Here is a 21,938-nt window from a genome sequence, read left to right as displayed (position 1 = left end):
TAGGGTGCTCGCAAACTTAACAAAAAGCTTAACCAGAGAGGGCGCTTGTGTCACCAGTGTTATTGTGCTTGCTGGCCTCTACACGATGACTGTAATCGTTATTTCTATAGATAAAAAGTCGTGTATTATTCCTTTGTGGACGAATTTTGCATGTAGGCTACGCACGAGTCAAAATGTTTAATTCTTGTCGAGTTTCATCTTTTCTCTTCAAAGCTTTTATGCGAAGCATATTACGAGAGCTCAGCCCAGCTCCTCAGGCGCGGCGGTATCGCCTTCAATGACCTTTGAACCCATGCCATACCACGTGACACCGTGACGTCACGACAGAGGAGAAACGGGGCTCCAACTCGCGCCGTCGCTCGCGGCGTCGCGGCGGTATATAAGCAGCTGCGCTTGTTTCTAGGTGGCTTTGGCTCAACTCTTGCAAGATGGGCTGGGTTGGAATCGAACCAGGGTCTCCGGAGTGTGAGACGGAGACGCTACCACTGAGCCACGAGTACGAAGCTTCAAAGCGGTACAAAAGCGCCTCTAGTGAATGCGGTGTTGCCTTAGAAACGAGCTGTTTCTAAGGCGTGCGTCTCTTGCTCAGGCGCACATTTCGTTGCCGCGCCGAACGCGGCGTTGCTCGACGCTCACCGCGTCGAATGCGGGGCGCGTAGTCGCTGCGCCGTAGCCCATTGTCTTACACCCCTTGGCGGGTCGACGGGAACGCTATCGCGTTCCACTCTTGAAGGCGAAGCAGAGTAACGCATGAGTTGTTTCTTCGTCTAGCCGAACTAAATATAGCCAAGCAACAGCAGTTCACCAGGCTAAACAGTGGTTCAACAACTAAAATAAAGGCTAGTATGCTTCGCATCCTGGGCTTAACCTCAGCTAAGCCACAGCCATTTTTTAGCTAACCGACTTAACTGAAAGCTGATTTACATGAGCAAACGTCATTAGCTGAGATAGACCTGGGACAGAGGATTATGAGGTAGTTTGATCCTCGACTTGCTTTCTTCTGAAAGTGCAGTCAAAGGAGAAATAGTGATGCAATTCCCTTGGCTGCAATAGTATTTAAGTTGTTAGAAGCTTTGATTAGTGTGCTGAGCAGACGCCACTATCAGCACCACCGGTGAAACATCTCTTGATGAAAGCGCAGTTGGCACTGTGCCATGATAATCTAAGAATGAAGTGGAAGCGGAATGCAACAATAATGAAACGTAGACCTCTTTGAGTGGGCCTCTCTTGAAGTCAGAGAAGCGCAGAGCAAATGGAGTTTTGAGGAAAGATTGCGGGAAGTGGGGACACAGAATAGAGGAAGAGGTATTGTAAAGTGTAATTTAAACTGTAATTAGAAAAGCGGGAGCCATAAAGAAGAAAGAAAAACAGCCAGTAATCTAGATGCAAAGGTTGAAAACAGGAAAAAGACCATGACCATCTACAAGAATGATAAGAAATACATTAAAAAATAAAATATGTATGATAATACAGAGGGTAATACATTGCTATTTGATACGCGGGCTGGTTGCCTAAGGAAAAACACATCGGCGAAAATATTCTCAACAGGTTGAAGCATGCGTCTGCCAAAGGAATAAATTTGGGTGGCTAGAACGAACATTTATTATCGAAAATAATAACGAATATAAGAAAGTGTTCTAGTGGGTACGAGGAGTTGTCAAGGGAAAATTTAGGACGCGTTCTTAAGTTCGTTATTTCTTCGGTATTAAATGTTCGTGCAAGCCGCCTCTGGAGCAAACTCAGCATATTCTAATGTAATTCGAAGGTTCTCACAGAGAGAGGCCCGTTGAATGTACTTGTTCGATAAGTCAGCTGGGGATTCAAAACGAATGAAAGCAATTCCCGGTCAGCAGTCTAGTTGGTGCCCCTTTTCGCCATCCTTTGTATATTGTCGCACTGTTTAACAAAATGGAATACCAAGTAACCCCGTCTCATATCATACCGGACATAAGAAAGAAATGTTTAGCATCTTGGTGGTTAAAAAAAAACTGGGAAGATATTGGTAGGACGAGATCCGTCACATGTCATGGCTAACCTGTCAAGTAAGTGTAAAAGTTCTAAGGAAAAGAGAAATAATTAATAAGAGGTAGGTAAAAGGCGAAAATGGTAGGCATTTATAACATACTTGACTAGCTCAAGAAGAGAGGGTGACTATTTGGCCCGCCTTGGTTCAAAAAAGGTGGCAACAAATAATCATAATGAACACCAACAACATGGAGTAGAGGGTACTGGTTAGGCCACCATGCTCGCCAGTTCCCGCGCCTAATTGAGGGGAAGTATTAGAGGTTACAAGGTTGATTGTTAAGCTTATGGAACGGTTTATGTATGTCATGTCATCTAGGGTACCATCCAAAAGGATTCGAGCAAAGTCGGGGAGTGTGGATTTACAAACGAAATTCGTAACCTTTTTGGATGAATGGGAATACGCCGCTTTTCATGGCGTAACTTTCTCAGTGCGAGGACAGCCCTTACACTTCATGCAAGATTCAAAAGAATACTCTTCCAATAAATAACAAACATTCGCTGAAAGCCAATTTGAGCAAAGAGAAATTTAACTTTTGAGGCAATCTTTCGGCTGTAATGATAAACTCTCTTCGGAGCAGTTTTTGCTTGCAAAAATTATTGCTTTTTCAAGTGGGAAAAAACATAAATGCAGAGAAACTGGCCAGCATAGATTGTAAGTTCACTTCCGCAGCCGTTTGATGTGGGGAAGCTGGACACATCGCAAGCCTCTTTCATAAACACATGGAAAAGGAAAGCCTGAGACATGCTTCCCATATTCTGCAGGAGCATAGCATTAGGCTAGACCATAAAGGTTGTGTTGGAAAGAAAAGTGACATGTGGTTCATTTTCTGTGTAATTGGCACTTACTATATCCCTGGAAACGACTAGATTTTGTTTAAACTGATTGGCAGAACACATTTTTTAAAATAAAAACGAGTTGCACGCTGCGAGCAAGGTGCATTTTTTACATTTTTTTAGGGGCATTCCCTTAAAAAGAGCTGGCGGCAGTGAACCCGACGACGTGCAGCTACAAGAAATGGCATTCACTATTATGCCGTATAGAGGCTGCACTTTTTACGAAGGCGACTAACAAAGCTAAAGCTTCACATCGAAAGGGTGAAAAGCTACTGAAGTTCAGGCAGTATATCAACGATGACTGAACGGCAGCAGTGAAATACGTATGCATATAAATATTTCATTCAGGTGCTTCGGTGGCTCAGTTATGTGATTTCATGAATATCTTCGGGCCTGAAAAGCCATGCATGGCGATGCCTTTGAAAGTAGAGGCTATAATTTCGACTGATCATTTTCGGAGATACCCAGCTAACTTGAGCGACAAGCGTTTTGTTCCTTTTTCATCTTTAGGGTGCTTCACCCGCTCTCCCTGGGTAGCCCATAGTCGAATGAGTGGCGCATCTGGCTGTTGTGCTCAGGGCACAGGGTTCAAAACGAACCGTCGGGCAACCTTGGGTGGCTGCTTATGTGGCATCAAAGAGGTTTCTTGAAAACCAGCGCAGATTGAGTGGCACGTCTCCAGCGTTCTAAGTCGGCGACAACGAGTTTCTTTGGACTGCGGTACCTACCCAGTCCCAGATCTACAACGACCAATGGGGTCTCGAAAGAGATTCGCTAGAAGGCGGCACATACGTGGGCATTGGCCCATACTCAGTGACTAAGGTTGGTCCTACAGTTGGTTTCTAACACGGTTCACTCAGCGCAGAAGTCCGAAGCTCTAACCCTTTGACCACAAACTACACAGTGACCCAGGTTGGTGAGAAAGCGGTTGGACACTTACAAATTTGCATACTTAGCCCATCGTCAACAATATCGTCTGTAGTTCGACCGATGGTTCAACGCACTGGCGCAACCAACGTAATCGCACGCCGCCAACGCCCTCCGACGCGCCCGGCGTCGAGCGACGCTAGCCCGCGCGCCGATAACGTCGGACAATAAACCAAGTATAAACGCGTCTTTACCGGCTGTATCGACGCGCCAACGGCGAGCCCTTTCAAGGGCGAGTTTTTGCCTCCGCTCGTCGAACGCTGCCAGTTCCTCTGGGGAACGCACAACCCGTGGCCGTCCCATCCGTTTTCCGAGAATGAACTGAACGGAAGCGAAGCCGGGGGCAGCGCGCGTGTAGCCCTTTCCTGCCCTTTTCCTCCCTGGTGGAAGCAAAACAGTTCTGATTGGTTGTGGAATCCTTGCTAATGGCTCACGCTCCGGCATCGCAGCAGCTTTCAACTCATCAAACCACCCTTTCCCGCAGCTCTTCTGCTCTGTGAGCAACTGGACTTTTGAGTAACGACTATAGCGCCACGTGTGACGCAATACAAGCCTAGCTTGAAAAGCAGGAAAGACAAAGGACCAGGCGGAACTCGCAATTAACTTCATTAGAAAGCAGACACACACTTAAGCATTACCACCTATACTGACGTGCTAACCATCGATGACGTCATCATCAGTGCACTGGCAAACAGCAAGACACCTTAATCTTATGCTATTCTTTGAAGCGGTTTGAAAATGCAAATTCATGTCATGCAAAGTTCATGAAGTAATGCTTACACAAAGCGTTCCTTCCTCATATGCTAGGCCTCAACAATCTAACTCATGGTCCGATTACTGTGGCCGGAAAGAATTGTGGTATCCCATAAGATCGGAGCACACCCATGTTCAACGCTGCCCTGTATCTTTCCTGCGTTTTATCTTAGTCGTGTTGCGCTGCCACTTGAAGATTGCGAATTCTGCCGTTTCTTTAGAAAATTGTAAAAACTAGCATATAACATTCGTCAGTGCTTCTAGTGGCATTATCCGCTTCGGTGTAAACATGTGCGAGGTTGTGATTTCAATGGCGGCAACGGCAAAATGTGGGAGCCCAAGCGATCTTTTGGGAATTGATGATAGCTAAACCTTACATCCCTAAGGATGCCTAGCACCGCGTTCGAGTACTGAAATGGCAACTGCGCAAAAAGTAGGTTCGGAAAACCAACAGAAGCTCAATTGTGAAGGTTATGTCGCACATAGCGAAAAATATTCCATATGATTCGTTGGAACTCTTAAGCAGTATAATGTATGAAAAATAAAAGCGTCTTAGCATCGCACGCGTAATGTGAAGGTTGTGAGTTCGGCTCCTACTAGAGGCAACTCGCTTTTTCGTACACATTCATTTACTTTTGATTTATCATTCTCAAATTTCAATAAGAAATACAAATCATATCTCTTATGCTTCCTCGGCTTCATTAACAACTGGCTCCACTTCTTATCACACGGTAAGCATCTTAGCCAAAGAACAAGCAGTGATTATATATAAAAGCAAGCCCACTAGTTATTTACTGAAGGATCGTATTTGTCTATCATGAACGAGGCGCTGGCCAGTTTCAGCCATGTTGTCTACTGAGAAACTGACTTGCAGGGGGAACAAAAGAACCGGTATTGCTGACTTGACATTGTACGGTTCTTCTAACTAATGAGACCAAGATATTTGATTGGCCCCATCAACCCCAACGTCAGCACTTCTTTTATAGAAAAGCGGTTCCATTTCGAGTCTCTACCGTGGTGTCTTCATTTGTGGTCATTAACGCGCGGTGTTCGGGGAAACCACTACACACAGCGGCTTTATCCACTTGTCTTTCTTCACGCGATGTCGTCATTCATTGTCAGCTTACTGCAGGTTCCATTTGTATTCCTCACTCTCGCGTGCTTTGTCGATCTAATAATCGTCACATGAAACTTGCTTTCCTTGTAATGGCTTTCACTCATTTTAGCATATAATTTACCAATTAAGAAAAGCTTGCACCATGGAACAAAATTAATTTCTGAATCTATACTGTAACTTCCGAGAAGCGCTCGTTAATGGCAATGTCGGAATAACCATCGACCCATACACTTTGAAAGACAATCATTGCATTGAACCATTTTGATGCCGTTGGCGTCAACCATCTAATTTACTCGCTTACAGTGCTAAAGCCATACCAGAGTGCTAAGTTGTTAGAGAGAAGCAGTGGGAGGCAAGTATGCGAAGAATCATGAGCCATTCCACTCATTGAAGTTGGATGACCAGCGAAGCCGTTTATCGCGCGACACAGAGGTGACATATAATTTTGAACAAAGGCACAAACATATTTATTGTCTTGATCGGTGGTAATCGGGACAGTAGGTACGCACACACATTCTCGCATCACCTCTGTTATTACTATGTTAGGTCCATCATATTCACCTATAGTCCGGACTCCCGAGGAGCAACGCGCCTACGAAGAGCAACGGCAGGAACAGAGGATGAAATCGTCGCCGGCGGGTGGCAAACACCAGCCATGAAGATCGTGCACAATACACGAAGCGCCTCAGGGATGTCGCTTTTCATAGGCGCACTGCTCCTTGAGAGTCCGGACTATGCGCAGAATTCTCATTACGACAGAAAAAGGAACTTCAAAATGGAGAACAGCAACTTGTCGTTCTGGTGTTTTATATACATCCGCGTGAATGACGGGACTGCAGCCCCGAGGAGCCGGAAGGACGTAGACACGCGAGGCGTTGTGATGGTACCGACACCACGGGAGAGTGGAAGCAAACGAAACTAGATGAGCAAGCGCTTGGACCGCCGACAAAGAAAGGGCGTTACGAACGTAGACGGGGCCGACTCGGGTCGGTCTTTGTGGCTAAGTTCCGGTCGTAGTTTCTGTTCTTACCCTTGGGTTCCAGTTGTGACAAGGTTACACACTAAACATTCCACGCTTAATTTCGCGCTAGATTGTAAGTTTAAGCGTCATGCGCACGTAAATGAGGCACGGATGACGTTTCAATCCCCACGTGCCCGAAAATAAACGTGACATTCCTTAATGTAAGCGTGAGGACAAGACTGCGCGCTGTGTTTAGGTCTTGTGGGAGCGTGAGTGAGCCGCGTACGCGTGACAAACACAAATCACACGCTTAACTTCGCGCGGAGGACTCGCGCGGGAACTTTCTATAACGCATATAAACATCTGAACAGGAGATTCGTGATTTATCGAATGATCTGCGCGGAGCGTGAGTGAGGGAGAACAACGCTCGGGGCCTTTTCACTGTCCTGCGAGGAATACAAGACTTTTCTTGGGTAGGCTGAAGGAGACCTTATTGTTTTTAAAGACTGCGCCCGGCCATTTTCGGTGTGGATTTTCCAGTAGACTGCCACGATCGACGTTCTCTCATCGCAGAAATAAGCTTGCTGTCTAATTGTTCGAGTTGGTGTGCCTTGCCTTCTCTACATCTACAGACATACATTACGTACTACGCGGATGGTCCATGCATACATTGTGCGCTGGGCCGAGTTTACGAGAGTTTACGAGAAAGAATACACCGCTGCCTAACGGCTCCAGAGCAGAGAGAGAGAGAGAAAAAAAAAGAATACAGAGAAAGGCAGGGAGGTTAACCCTGCACGGGGGGAAGGGTTATGGGGGATAACAAGAGAAAGAGAGTGGAAGGGGCAGATAGAGAGAAAGCGAGACGAGCACTAACAAAGCGCGCACACTACAGAGCGGTAAAGTCTATAGAGCATTCTTAAAGTCTATCGTGAAGCCCCGTGGACCGCAGGAACCCTAATAACGCGAGTGAGGCCTTCAACGCGCATGTTCTTTCAGAGCACTGATCTAAAGCTTTCAGCTCCGATAGTGGCCGATTGTCCAACTGGTTCAGTACTCCGCACATCACTTGTCTCTGGGCACTATACCGCGGGCAGACACAGATAATATGTGTGAGCGTCTCTTCGCTCTTGCATGTGTCGCAGGTGAGGCTGTTGGCCATTCCAATAAGGAAAGAATATGAGTTAATAAAGGCAACGCCTAGCCACAGACAATGAAGCATGGTCTGTTCACGTCGTGGTAACACAGGCGGGAGGTGCATCCGTATGTCCGGAGACAACGAATGCGAACTACACATGTTGAAAACTTTCGTGTCCCACAGGGGCAAAGTACAATCCCGGGACATCAATCGAAGCCCAGCCGCAGCGTCTGTTCGCGAGAGCGGAATGAAGACTCGTTGACCACTTTCATGCGCAGATCGGGTGGCTTCGTCAGCGTGGTTGTTCCGACTGATGTTACAATGTCGTGGAAGCCATTGAAAGAGTACGTTGTGTCCCTTGTCATGGCTGTGATGATCTATGTGTCGAATTTCTGAGGCCATTTATTCATTGCGTCCGGGCCACAATGGGCTTTGTATGTACTGAAGGGCTGCCTTCGAGTCACCAAAGACTAATTGTAGTGGTTCCTGCTGAATGAAATCAAGAGCAGCACCGAGTGCCACGAGTTCTGCACCCGTCGATGTGGTCACTCATGAGCCTTTTAATTGATTTCTGCAGATTTGGCAGGGATGAAGACAGTATCAGCACAGCTGTTGAGTTTTATTGAACCATCTGTGTATACATGTTGCCGGAATCAGTGCAAGTTGTGAACGTGTTCCAAAGTTGCTTGTTTCAAATATTGCAACGGCTCTCCAGCTTTCTTTCTGATGCCTGGAATTGTCAACTGCACTGGAGGCCGGTGCAGACACCACACTGCGTCTGATAATTGTGTAGCAGGCGTAAATTGTGATGGCAAGTAGGACTGGTGGCTCACAATACTTTTGGCAAAAGTAGAATGTGGCCTTTTTGCTGGCAAGCAAGCAAGATGGTGAAGGCAATCCGAGTCAGGTGTCGGATGTGTGCTCTCAGTACATTTGTACCAATGTAGACTGTCAAAGGAGCGTCTCTGGCAGTGGCCAATGTCGCAATCGATAAGGTAGTTTTTTGGGGAAACGGAGACAAGTTCTGAGTGCTTGTGCTTGCACACTCTGGAGTTTGCGGATATTTCTAGTGCAAGTATTTCCTAGTACAGGTAAGCTGTGCCGCAGAAGACCAAAAACAGTGTGTTATACAGTTGCAACATTGATGGTACTGTTGCGCCCCAGGACTTCAAGCCAAGGAACGCAAGAAGGTCCACAATGGCGGCTAAACGCTTTGTCATGTACGAGACGTGAGGGCTAAAAGACAAGTCTCCATCAATGATGACGCCAAGAAATCAGTGCGTTCGTCTATAGGCCATTAATCCACAAAGCATACGGGGCCATCACTTTGCGAGTAAAAGCAACGAGTGCACATTTCCCAGCTTACATTCTTAGGTATGACGACACAGCCGTCGAGGTTTCTGAAGTAGCGCGTGGACTTGTACACGTGTCACTCCTGAAGCCCATGTGCAAATGTCGTGCGCGTATACGGAGAGCTGAATGGTTTGCGGTAACGAATCAGCGAGACCAACGAGCACCAGGTTGAAAAGAGTAGGGCTGAGTACTCCGCCTTGCGGTACACCATGACTGGTATAGCTAGATGGCGTTGGAGCATCTTCAGCCAAAATAAAGAAAGATCTTTCATTCAAATAGTCGCGTATCCAGGGAAAGGTGTGTCCACCTATCCCTAAAGCTTCTATGCCATCCAGAATTGCATAATGATCGACATTGCCGTATGCACCTTTAACATCAAAGAATAAGGTCACACTGATTCGTTTCAGATGTTTCTGGTGTTGTACGTACGTTACAAGGTCGATAACGCTGTCTATTGACGAGAGGTCTCGTCGATAACCAGCCATTACCTATAGATAGACGTTATAAACTTACAAGTACCATTCCCACCATGTAAGGATCATTCTCTCTATAAGCTTGCCGACACAGCTGGCCAGTGCTATCGGAGGGTAAGATGACAATTCCAATGGAGATTTGCCAGCCTTGAGAAGTGGAACAAGGCGAGGGGATTTCCCCGTGGTAGGGACCGGGCCGTCACGCCATGATGCGTTGCATATAGGCGAAGATGTGCATCTCTGGCCTCTTGACCAACGTTTGCAAAGACAGAGTGTGCGATGCCATCAGGTCTCGGTGATGAAGATCGCCTGCACCCAGCAAGTGCGGCCTCCTGTTCTTCGATGGAGAGAGGCGTGGCCATGCGAGGATCTCGGGAGCATGGAGGGAATATAGGAATAGGTGCGCAAGGTGAATACGTGAACGCTGGACCTGTGATCCTTGCGCAGGAATATTCGGCTACCTCGACTTCTCGGCGTACTTTTTGGCGGGCTAGGTATTTATATAGACGGCGCTGGTGAGGAACTGTTCGAAGTCTGCAGATTGTTCTCCAGACAACCGACAGACGTTTACGCGGATCGAGAGACTCACAAAAGCATTTCCAGAGTTGATTTTACAGTGCAGGAAGGCGACGCTGAATTTTCTTTTAAATGAGTCTCGGCTCTTTAAGATCGTAGATCAATTTTGCCCATCTGTACCGTCGCTCCGCTCTCCGGCGGATTGTGCGAAGGCTCTGTATTTCCGCATCAGAACCTCTGTACTTCTCTAATGGCCGAAATGAACGCATAGCATCCTGCATAGCTTTGGCAATCTCAAATTCTAGTGTTGACGAAAAGCCTTCGGGCATGAGGCTTCCATAAGTGATTTGAACACGGGCCAATCTGTTCTTTGTCAATATTGACCAATTGCGATTGGTCAAACGACGCCCTTTTCGATGGCAAAAGAAGTGTCGAATCAGAAATAATGTTTTTTATTTGTTCCGTCCAATCTTGCATATTCACAGTTCACGGGTCATTTCACGTGCAGCGTTTTTGCTGTTCTCGTTACGTCGCCTGACACTAGGCCCAGGATGGGGAAGGGGGGGGGGGTGAATGGCCCGAAAATTTTTTGACCAATCGTAGTCGCAATCAGAATTGGAGTAGAAAAATTGTTAATAGCTTTACGTTATAGCGCCTATTGAGTTACAGCATCCTAAGAATGCGAATGCATACCATAGCAACAAAGACATTTGCCGTGTCTAAGCCTTTTGAAGAACAGTCATGTATATTGTGAACCCGACTGATTAGAACTACACCTGTACCCTATAGGAATACTTTTGCAACAATAAAGAATATATAATTGCAATGTATAAGCTTTAGTCGTTTATCGGGTATATAATGTAAGCGTAACGGTTCACTCACCCAAACGAATAATATAGAGAATGGGAACCCTTATTGGCCTGCAAAGAAAACAATTATCACCACACACCCAACATTCTCTAATGTTTAGCTTGATCAGAATGGGGCTTAGAGCTATCGCTTATTTGATTTATTGATTAGCTTCGACCATTTATAAAGCAAAATACTGAACAAGCTAGAGCATGTGGCCTTAAACACCCATCTCTGTTATCAGCGTCTGTCTCATGGTTCATTTATACAAACGAAATTATCTACCTTTATTACAGCCTGTTTACTTTTCGCAGTAATGAGTTTACAAGTTAGGATGGTCTGAGATAAGCTGTACATCCCAAGTTGTCTCCGAAGGCAGCGGGAGTAGGACAACTCCGGCACGAAGATGCTATATGCTGATGCAGCGAAATCGGTTTGCGTAAGCCCCCTCGTGCGTAGCGGACGCTCATTACGCCACGTGTGCACCTTAATCCTCGAGCGAATAGGGACACAGTGGCGTGCATACAGCGTCGCCTTTGCAAAGGGCCAAAGATGGCCATGTGCTGCGAGGCACTTTGTCTAGCGCTGTTCAGTGAAGCAGAGCGATTAGCGAAGCAGTAATTGCCCCACGACCAGCCATCGCAGAAACAGTGGCTCCACGCAACGGTACTAGCGTAAGTGGATAATCGTTCTCGGTGCGCGGAAGAACCACTAAGCGCATTTCTGGTACGCGAACTGAATTTAGTCATTGCGCACCAGACCCCTGCATCTAGTTCAGTGTTTCGGAACAGAAGGCCGCAGTAACGTGTATTTGGCGTTATTTGTACACGAGAAGGCACCGCCACTTGCGGAAGAAAACGGCATTTTTTGATGAATAAATAGAAGAAAACTTTGAACTATGACTGAACGAGAAGGTTTAGGAAAATAAGGGCGTGGTAGCAAACAGTTGTTAATCTCACTGTGAACATATACACACGCAGAATAATCTTCCCTGCACTAAAATGCCTTGCCTTAGAGCAAACGTTTACCAAATGAACTCACTTTACAAATGTGAATTCAGTACGAAGGGATCGCCACACGGCAACCCTATGAAGTGCCTGGGTAATACTTGCACAGTCATAAAACCACGATAGGTAGCGCACCTTTATTACAAATGAGTATATCTTACAGGCTGAATACGTCACAACAAAAGGCTACCAATATTTGCGATCACAGCGGCAATATAAATCAGGTACAGATTATACTACTTTCAATGGTCTCCGTTCAAAGCCGTCCGTTTCCCCTTGTTGATATTTTTACGTAAAGAAAACACTACGCATAGGGTGTACGCACAGATAGATGTAAGGTTCTCAACAAAATGGCGGACATCCACGATACAGAACGACATCGTTCCCCTCGTGCTCTTTGCGCAGCGATTCCTTTTTCGTTTCGTTTTAAGTAGTCGCGTAGCATTACCTCTAGTGGTGGAAGCGCCGTCTCGGTGCAGCAAGACACGTTGATCAGAGGGAGGTTAGCAGGATGTGAGCCTGCTGACATGAACTATGTCACTCGACGGGATCACAACTGGCGTAGTCGCAAAGACAGGAACGATCTCCTAGCTGATGTCTGAAATCTGACGCACGACACGGCGAGCACCAATGTACCGGGACAGCAGCTTCTCAGACAAACCTACACGACGAAACGAGCACCAGATTAAACCCAAACAACCGGTAGCGGTCTCGTCCTCGCAACGAACTTTAAACGCCGCCACGGTACGCACACGTGATCCCGAGGTGGCGGAGCAAGTGGCCATAGCCCTGGCAATGCTCGACGATCAGCGAATGACAATATTCAGCGACTCGAGACCAGCCATCAAAGCGTTCGAGAGAGGAGTCGTCTCCGTCAAGGCGTTACGCATCCTCCGCGGCACTGATCCAAGCACCCTCAAACACCACACCATCATCTGGTTTCCCGCCCACCTGGGTCGTATTCTGGGCGCCCCGCCCAACCTCAACGAGACAGCCCACTACGCTGCGCGCGCGCTTACCGACCGCGCCGTCACCCCCGGGCAACTACGTCTCGATGAGTTGGAGGCGAACAGGGATACCCCAATAACCTACAATGAAATAACCAAACACTTTTACTTGGGACGACGTCTCTTTGCGCCCCCGCACCCCAAACTAAACAGGCCGCAGGCGCTAACGCTACGATTATTACAGACGGATACCTATCCAAACCCGGCCACCTTACACATACTCTACCCGGACGTCTACCCAGACGATGCGTGCCCCTCGTGCGGGGACACGGCGACACTCGCACACGTGCTCTGGGAGTGCAGAAACGCTCCGCCCGACTCTACCTCCGACAGGTGGGAGAAGACCCTAAGAAGCCCGCTCCTACAAGACCAGCAATGGGCCGTCCAGCAGGCTCGCGCAGCGGCCACCAGGTATTCCCTGTCGGTCCCTGCGTGGGACACGCCCACTGCGCGCTGACGTGCGTCCTGCAGGACTTTTATTAAAGTTTTTCCAATCCAATCCAACCGGGCGAGAAGCTAATTTCTTGATGCTGGCTGTCATATACAGGCGCTTCTGGTTGGCTTTCTGGGGCGACAGCGGAGAGCGGGCAATTTGCCTAAGATGGTGGACACGATCGATGACCTCACGTGCGTACTCGCTGGGCGATGTGTACCAGCAGGACACGGGGACCTTAACGCTGTCACATTAGTAACTCTGCAGAATGCTACCTCCAAGTCTACAGAGATAAATATAAATCATGAACCATTCTACTCTGTGAAGGAGATTGACCTGCGAAGCTGTTTAGCAGACGACACGGAGGGGACACATAATTTTGAACAAAGGCACGAACTCATTTATTGTAATGATGGGTGGTCATCATAACGAAAGGTACGCACACTCATTTATTGTCTTGATCAGTGGTCATTATTTACCTCGCAACTGCAATCGCATTATTCGTTATTGTCAAGTCGATGCACGTACACTGCTGTGAGGTCCATTGGGCCGGATCGGTGCGGCATCGCAAGGGGTATGTCTGCAACACGGAAAGCGTAAACCGCTTCATTTTCGGTACCAACACATCCAAAATAAAATCACCAACAACGACAACAGGGCTAGCGCCATTGCAGCTAATTCACGCAGAGTCTGTAGCCATCAAACTTACGGGACTATGCGCCATGCATTTTTTGCTCGCTTACTGGAGGATGAGCCATTGGTCACGGGCGCATGAGGCATTCATGATGAAAGTTTTCGACATGCTTTCCTGTATGTTGTATGCGTGACCAGAAAGAATTTAAGCTCTGTCTGCTTCACTTTGCTGAGTGCTATGAGCCATTGCATTTTTTGCTTGCTTACGGGAGCGTCAATGCTTACGGGGGTACGAGCGATTGATGATGATAGTTTTTGCCCACCGAGAAAAAAAATGCATGGAGCCCTAGGCACATACAGCTTCGCTGTAAAAGCAGGTACAGTGCCATTTTTTATTTTTTGAAGGCGCATTTACTTAGGCGAATTTCTAGCTCCACTTATTACCAAACTGTGCTTAAACCAAGAAGCAGGATTTCTTGTTAGCGCAATTGACATACCCAATATTCGGTTGCACCATACCGGAAGCTGCTACAATTGACGGGGAATTCGAAAAGAAAGAACAGTAATACGGAAGCGAAGTCTTAGCGGGTACATGATAAAATGCTGCCCTCAACATTTGCTTTAGTCTTCTCGGGTTATCTAATATTTCTCTTTGTGTTAAGACATCTAGCTTCCACTTTATGGTCTGTTGATAAGCCAATCCAGACCTAAATTTTTGTTTGGCTGGCCGAGCTACCGAAAGTATTTGCCTATTGTTGCTCCGGTACGCAAGCTGATCTCGTGGCAACACATAGTAAGTAAAAGTTTGACATAGGCGCAGGTCTGCTCTTCCCTCTCCTCGCAAGAATGGCGTCGAGCACGTATAGAAGAGTGCCCGCTGTGAAGCACTCCACCAGCAGGCGTTCAGCGCCACCAACGTCGCATGAATATGAAAGTACCCTGGTCTTCAACTGCAGGCTCGTGCCTCGTTTGCGGAAAACTGCCGCAAAGTCGAGCTGTACGCCGTACGCTATCCCGCCAACTCCATACGGAGACCCGGGTTTCTTTATGTAGCAACAGCGAAGCAACGCCTCTTTTTCGACATCACGACCCCCGATTACCCCTGGCAGTCGACTAAGGAGAACTAGCTCAAGGCCCCATCTGCAAGAAGCTTGGAAAACAAGACGTCCATTCATATTCAAAGGGCTAAGGAGCAATAAAGACAAAACACGTCGACTCGTAGTACTTCCTGATTCATGAAAGGAGCCTTGCAGGAGGCTCTCACAAGTTTGCAGTTGGTATCAATATGTAGAGACAATCTTGTGCAGCTTAGTGAAACTACAAAACATCTCATAAAGTTGTTTTTCTCGAGAAGAATATTCTTTGGGCTCCTTTTGCCGCTAAAAAACAATAAAAACAGGCAGTGCTGTTAATTAATAGGCTGCTCACGTCAACACAGCTACACTACGTGCGAACAGAAAAAAAAATTAAGGCATGCACTCAAAAAAGAGCTGCCGAATGCATGTCAACTGATGTCTCTTTCTTGACCAGAGCTTGTAGTGACTAGTTAACAATGCAGGCCGTAGCTATGATGGTTACTTATGGCAAAACACTTGAAGATTTATATTATTTTTCTTTTCTCTGTTCAACGAAGTTTGTAACATTGTTGCCTTTTTTTTCGTGAATTCTCGTGTCTAACCAAAAAAAGTTTTCCTTGAAAGCAAACACGAACCTAAGATTGCATGCGTTCTTCCGGCGCAGCTCGAAATGTTCTCCATTATGTAGTCGTTTTGGCTCATCACGTGCTGCTGTTGCAACTTCGCCTGATTATTTCTGATAATTAGTTGTCTGCGTTATTTTGTTCATTTGTCTGTCCTTGCGAGCTCAAGGCAGTAGGCTGAAAGCCTTTACAGTTTTATTCCAATGGTTTAGATAGTGCATTACTCATTCTTATATTTGGCACTAAACCCATAGTGATACCCCAAAGACACTTCGATCAACCAGTGCTGCTGACACATTCAGGTGCACCAGACTTCAGCGAAGAACGCGTGTGACTAGTTTAGTGTTACGACGCTGCAGGAAATGAGTATGAGGTACATCATTAGGAACGTAATCAGAATATATGAAGAGTGTTGCAAATATTTCTCGCTAGCGAGTATAACTACTTGGCAAAGACAAACCACGAATGATTGCATTGGAATCGTACATAGGACCTGGATTTTCTACGAATGTTTATTCCGTGAGTTACAGCTATTGCTTTCGTGGATGGCTTTTATGCTCTAATCGGTACACGTCGTTATGCACATTATATATATAGCAGCGACCTACAGTACTAAAGAAGAAAAAAAAATTTCCCAATAGCGCGAAGTTGTGATGCTACAGTTGTTCGCATTATTCTGCTCAGTAAGAACTGTGCGTTGTGGTACCTAAAGGCAAATACCTCGCATCTGCGGGAATTGTTTCAGATGCACAGCACAAAAAGGTACTTAAAAGTTGTGCTGTCTCTGAGTTTGAGAAATTTTGTGTGTTTTATCAACCTTAGGACGTGTGGCGAGCTCCGAAAAGTGTTTGTTATATGTGCACGGACTTTACCTCCAACGTGTCGCGACTACAGAAGAGCATTAAGTTATTTGCACGAACCTCACACATGTTCCCCAAGCGGTGGTGCCCTATTCCAAGCATCGATTCTCAAAGCTCAGAAACTGGCTTCTACAAACGTCACTGATCTTTTGTTACGTTGACGTGCGCCTGCAGAGGAAGCGACACCCTCAATACTTGCCCAGTTTTATCTTTATAAAGCCATTTCCCCTTTTAGAATAGCAAACTGGACGCGCGTTTGGTTGGCCTATTTGCCTTTGCTTTTCTTCTGTCTCCTCTCTCTCGCTGCTTTGCTTAAATTGGCCGTGCGGCCTCATGCTGTCGCCGCCAACCTTAAAATGCTTTTTCCTTTCCACTTCTCTCGCTACGCATTTCTGAGATTAACTCTGACAAAGTTCAGAAAAAAGTATATGGATCCCACGCACTGTGCGAATCGATGTTAGCGGAGCTTTCTGTGCTGTTTGCTTTTATTGATCATAATTAGCAGTGATGTTGACGGCGAATGTTTAAGTTTTTTAAGGTTTAGTCCAACACGTGAGTGGCGACTTGTTAAACGCAGAACACACTAGGGGCGTTGCTTGAGGCGTTGTTGTGCACTGTGCTTCATAACGTCTGAGAGGGTTGAGCATATTCATTGCCTCACATGGCACATTACATCGTGGTAGAAGTATTAAACTTTAATTCAATTATGGGGCTGTATGTGCCAGAATTGCAATCGGATTATCAGGCACGTACAGTGGTGAACTTGACGTTGGGGTGTTCTTTAACATGTCCCTAAATCTACGTGCACGAGAATTTCTTTATTTTCCCCTCGTCGAAATGCGGCTGCCGTGTGCGGGAATAAATCCATGACCTCGAGCAATGCAATAGCCGCAAGGCCACCGCTGAGAGATCAGAATTATTGATTTGACGTGTTACCGTTTGCGTAGTGTCGCCTAGACCCTACGGTGTACTCTAATCCGGCTCTGTTGCCGCACTCCCTGCGTAAGTTATCCGCTTGACAAATTTGCATGGTGTTTATTTTTCAGAAATGCCAGAAACGTATTGTACTGTATCATGAATTTAAATTTATCCAGTTTCCTCACAGCCGCTGTCGTGTGTATACTGGTAGAGGTTCCTTGCCTTTCCACGTCACCTTCTCGCTATCTCCCTGCCCACCCTTGTATGGGAACTGCGAGTGAAAACTGGCAAGGCTGTGATTCATTCGTGCCACGACTGCGTCGGTTCTAACCATTCTCTGCCTCCTCTCACCCCTCTTCTCTACCATTCTATCTAGCTTCCCTTTGAGCTTGCACGTTAGTAGAACGGTAAGCGCCGCAATTTCTGCAACACTTCTGCGGGGATTAAATATAGTTACAGCTGTCAAAAAAATAGTATGATGACTCGCAGGGAACTCCAGTAGCTGTTTAGCCCATTCGATGCAGTACAGATGTCCAAATGGGTTTCTCGCCCCGTCTTTCTTCTTTGCCTCACTCCTGTCATGTATACACGCGCTCTAAACCAGCCCCGACGCAATGTGCCAGAGAAGAGCAGCAGCATTAAATAAATTATGGGGTTTTACTTGCCAAAACCACTTTCTGATTATGAGGCACGCCGTAGTGGAGGACTCCGGAAATTTCGACCACCTGCTGGGGATTTTTAACGTGCACCTAAATCTAAGTACACGGGTGTTTTCGCATTTCGCCCCCATTGAAATGCGGCCGCCATGGCCCGGATTCGGTCCCGCGACCTCATGCTCAGCAGCCCAACACCATAGCCACTGAGCAGCTACGGCAGCTAAGAGCAGCAGCATCAGCAGCAGTAATGGGAAAGTATAAGGAAGAGGCAAAGGCAGCTTCACATCAAACGTAAATTCTGAGGTTATACGTGCCAAAATTAAAATCGAATATGAGGCACGCCGTAGTGGGCAGCTCCTCATTGACCACCTGGGCTTCTTTCACATGAACCCAGTGCACGGTAAATGGGCTTTCTTGCGTACAGTACCTATAGCAGTGCGGCTCGTGCAGCCAGTATCGCATCAGTGACCGCGTGCTTTGCAGTGCCACGCCATAGTCATGCAGCCAGCGTGGCGGGTGGTGAAGTCTTGACCCGTCCCATGCGTTTCGCATCCGAGTGGCCAAACAATTTCAGGGTGAAGCAAGCATTTGTATTACAGTGAGATGAAAACGTTACGAACCCTGAGGCTACGGAGTTGTGATTCGCAGTATGTTATGAAGAACTTTATTTAGGTCCTGAGGGATCAGTCTGGATCTGATTCGGGCCGCTCCCACGTTGGGGCAGAGAGGCCGAGCCCCTCTGTCGTCACACGGGCCCTCTAGACAGCCCTGAGTCGGTCCGCCAGCACTTCGCTCTGCAGGAACGGCTGCCACCACTTTTCACCTCGAGAATCATCACCGGCGAACGCCAAGCAATGTCAAAGCACGTGTCCTAAATAGAACAAACCCCCACACTTACAACAATATACTGAAACCCCGCAGTGCAGTTTAATTTGTGCAACCTCCTGTGGCCTGTGGTGCTTGAGAGTGCTCGGATGAGCGCCGCGCAGTACGCGTAACGTCTGGTTAAAGACGACTCCTCTCTCGAACGCTTTGACGGCCGGTCTCGAGTCGCTGAATATTGCCTTTCGCTTGTGGTCGAGCATTTCCCGGGCTATGGCCACTTGCTCCGCCACATTGGCGTCGCGTGTGAGTACCCTGGCGGCATTTAGCAGTACTGATGAAACATTTTGTGCAAACATGGCCTCTAGTACCTGGCAGAAGGCGGGCGCGCCAATTACGTTTTGAACTACTGTTCTTCGTGTTATATGCCTACTTCGCGACTGTGTAGTCGCAATCTGGTTTCTGCCACTTGCAAAATGAGCAGAAACAGGTTCAACCAGGACAGGTTAATACCTGTCCTTGTTGGACAACCTGATTAATACGTAGTTGGCGGTGAACGTGAATCAGGTACTCGCTAGGCGACGCATTAATTAAACGACAATCTGGATGAGCTCGACAATCTGGATGGAGGGCTGGATGAGCGGCTGTAGACCAACCACAAAAACAAAGGTTAACGATCACTCAAACACGCACCCAGACAAGTTTATTTTGCGAGCAGGCAGAAAAAACTAAGTGAATTTCACTTGACGCCGATTCGGCGTTCCAGCGATGATGGCGTCCCCAAGTTCAGCAAGGCTGCTAGTCAATGTGAACGTCACTGCTCTGTGAACGCACTAGCCGCGTCGGATACAGGAGGGCATTCATCCATGTCGTCATCCATAACGATTACATGGAAGCGCTAGGAGCTATGGGAGCACGAAACACGTCATGGCTACCGTGTTTTGATGTCACTATCAGTGGCGACTGCTCTCCGCGAAAGATCCGTGCACTGCAATTCGGTATACCGTAATTTGGTATCTATGGTGTGCGTACACGACATTTCACCGGCTCTGCCCTTGTACGCACCGAAGGATGAAGTAAATACTACGCACTAACCGTTTGGCATGCGTTGAGCGACCACAGTATGAGCGGTCAGCCAGCATTTTACGTTTAATAGCGACAGGGCGGTAGACTCACCGCGACTACATTTAAACGGGAATTACTTATTTGCTGCATATATTAAAGAGTGCTTATTGTACATTAGGCTGTACTTTAGTGCCCTATCCGTGTTGCTGGCTCATTGTTCTAATTGTTATGAACAAAAATATATCCCTGAATATCAATAAGTATCTATAGTCAAATTAAATGCCTCGAATTACCCGGCCGCTTAATGATTTAAAACACAAACAGAGAAACAGTGCTAATAACAAAGGAACCGTTATGAAGACAGCGAAGGTTTAAACCAATCAAAAACTTGCAACGCAGATATATCTACATTAATGTTGTCCGAATAACTGAGCCTCAATGAAGCCTTCCTAAAAACGTGCATAGAATGGAGAATCACATTACCTTTACAGTGTATGGTAAAGCAGCAAGTACTTCGCTTTCTATTTTTTTGATATGGAGTCCATGTTGATAAACGTAGTAAAAGAGTGACATCCCTGCCACTGACCACGCAAAATGTCTTAAAAAGCTTTTCTGAAGCACTTACTTAAATTACCTAAATTTCTTTGAGGAGATATGAAACGTTAACAGCGCACCTTGTAAGCCGCGATGCTTCTCCAACTAATAAAATTGCTTCTAAGGGCAGTTTTTGGAACAGAGGCTCCAGTGATATAAGCCAAAAATCGAGGAACGCAGTCACTCATTAAAAAAGGTTTCATGGGCAACCGCGTTCAATCAAATTCATGGTGGGGAGCCTCAACAGGCCACATCACAAATTCTGGTTATACACAGGAAAGTGTTACATGCCCTCTAGGGAGCGTTACACCGCAAGAATTTTTCAAATTGGTTCGTTAATCGCCGAGATAGAAATCTTTCAGTGCCGTAAAATCATGGTTTCAGGAGGCGAGCGTCACCGTCACTCTCTCCACTTGCCTCTGTCTAGCCTCTGCAAGTGAAATTCGTTCCCTGTTTTCTCACATACAAGAAGTGGACGACCGAGCAACGCTTACGTCACAGGCCTCTTTTTTTTTTCTTACTTTTTCTTCTGCACGGGGCATTTGCGCAAGGTTTCGCACGCGAGCTATTATTTTTATGTCCTTTCGAACAGCACACGATGTTGCACGCTGTGCGCAAGAACACCTTACTAGCGGCATAAGTCAGAGCTACACGAACACTGAGGCAGACTCAAGCGGATCACACAGCATGATCGAAATATCATTTTCTACAAGAACAAAGTTGAAAATACCACAGTTTAGTTCTCTGTGCGCGTGACTGCATGACATGGAAATAATGATACGAAACAAAACTACACCTCGCCTACTTCGGTACGAAGTAAAACAAAGACAAGTAGACATTGCGCTGGTAGGATTCATTATTTCTCTAAACCTTCATTAGCCTACTGAAGCAACAGATCGAACGAATGCATGCGGTTGTCTCGAGTAATTCTCAAAGTCGCGTTCACTCTCTGCCAGGGAGCGCCGCGTCCCCGAGGAGATGGGCGCAGGGCGTTTGGTTTGGAGTTTCCGTTATTTATGCGGTGCGTAGCCGTTGAATACATTACAGGGCCGATCGTTAGCGCACATTGTGTGCGCTGCGCTTGTCAGTTCGAAATGGCCTGATCTGGTAGAAAGCCCTTTAAGGCATTATTATTCACGTACCAAAGAATTATGGTTCTGCAACCCAGAATCCTTGCTAGTTTCTTTCTTACCCGCCGTGGTTGCTCAGTGGCTATAATGTTAGGCTGCTGAGCACGAGGTCGCGGGATCGAATCCCGGCCACGGCGGCCGCATTTCGATGGGGGCGAAATGCGAAAACAC

The 21,938-nt window shown here is 46.8% G+C and overlaps 1 long non-coding RNA gene across 1 annotated transcript in view; it reads right to left on the bottom strand.

The window, feature by feature from the left end:
• The window catches only part of LOC139057477 (uncharacterized), a 346,740-nt gene that overhangs the window by 52,393 nt on the left and 272,409 nt on the right, over window positions 1-21,938 (bottom strand). Inside the window, exon 3 of the long non-coding RNA XR_011512816.1 lies at window positions 13,870-13,970. This is a non-coding gene — a long non-coding RNA (uncharacterized lncRNA). The remainder of the gene's footprint in view (window positions 1-13,869; window positions 13,971-21,938) is intronic.

The sequence above is a fragment of the Dermacentor albipictus genome, chromosome 3 (assembly GCF_038994185.2).
Source record: "Dermacentor albipictus isolate Rhodes 1998 colony chromosome 3, USDA_Dalb.pri_finalv2, whole genome shotgun sequence".
In the NCBI taxonomy this organism is placed as follows: domain Eukaryota; kingdom Metazoa; phylum Arthropoda; class Arachnida; order Ixodida; family Ixodidae; genus Dermacentor; species Dermacentor albipictus.
The sequence above is the reverse complement of the archived record's forward strand: the minus strand, read 5'-3'. Positions and strand labels throughout refer to the sequence as shown.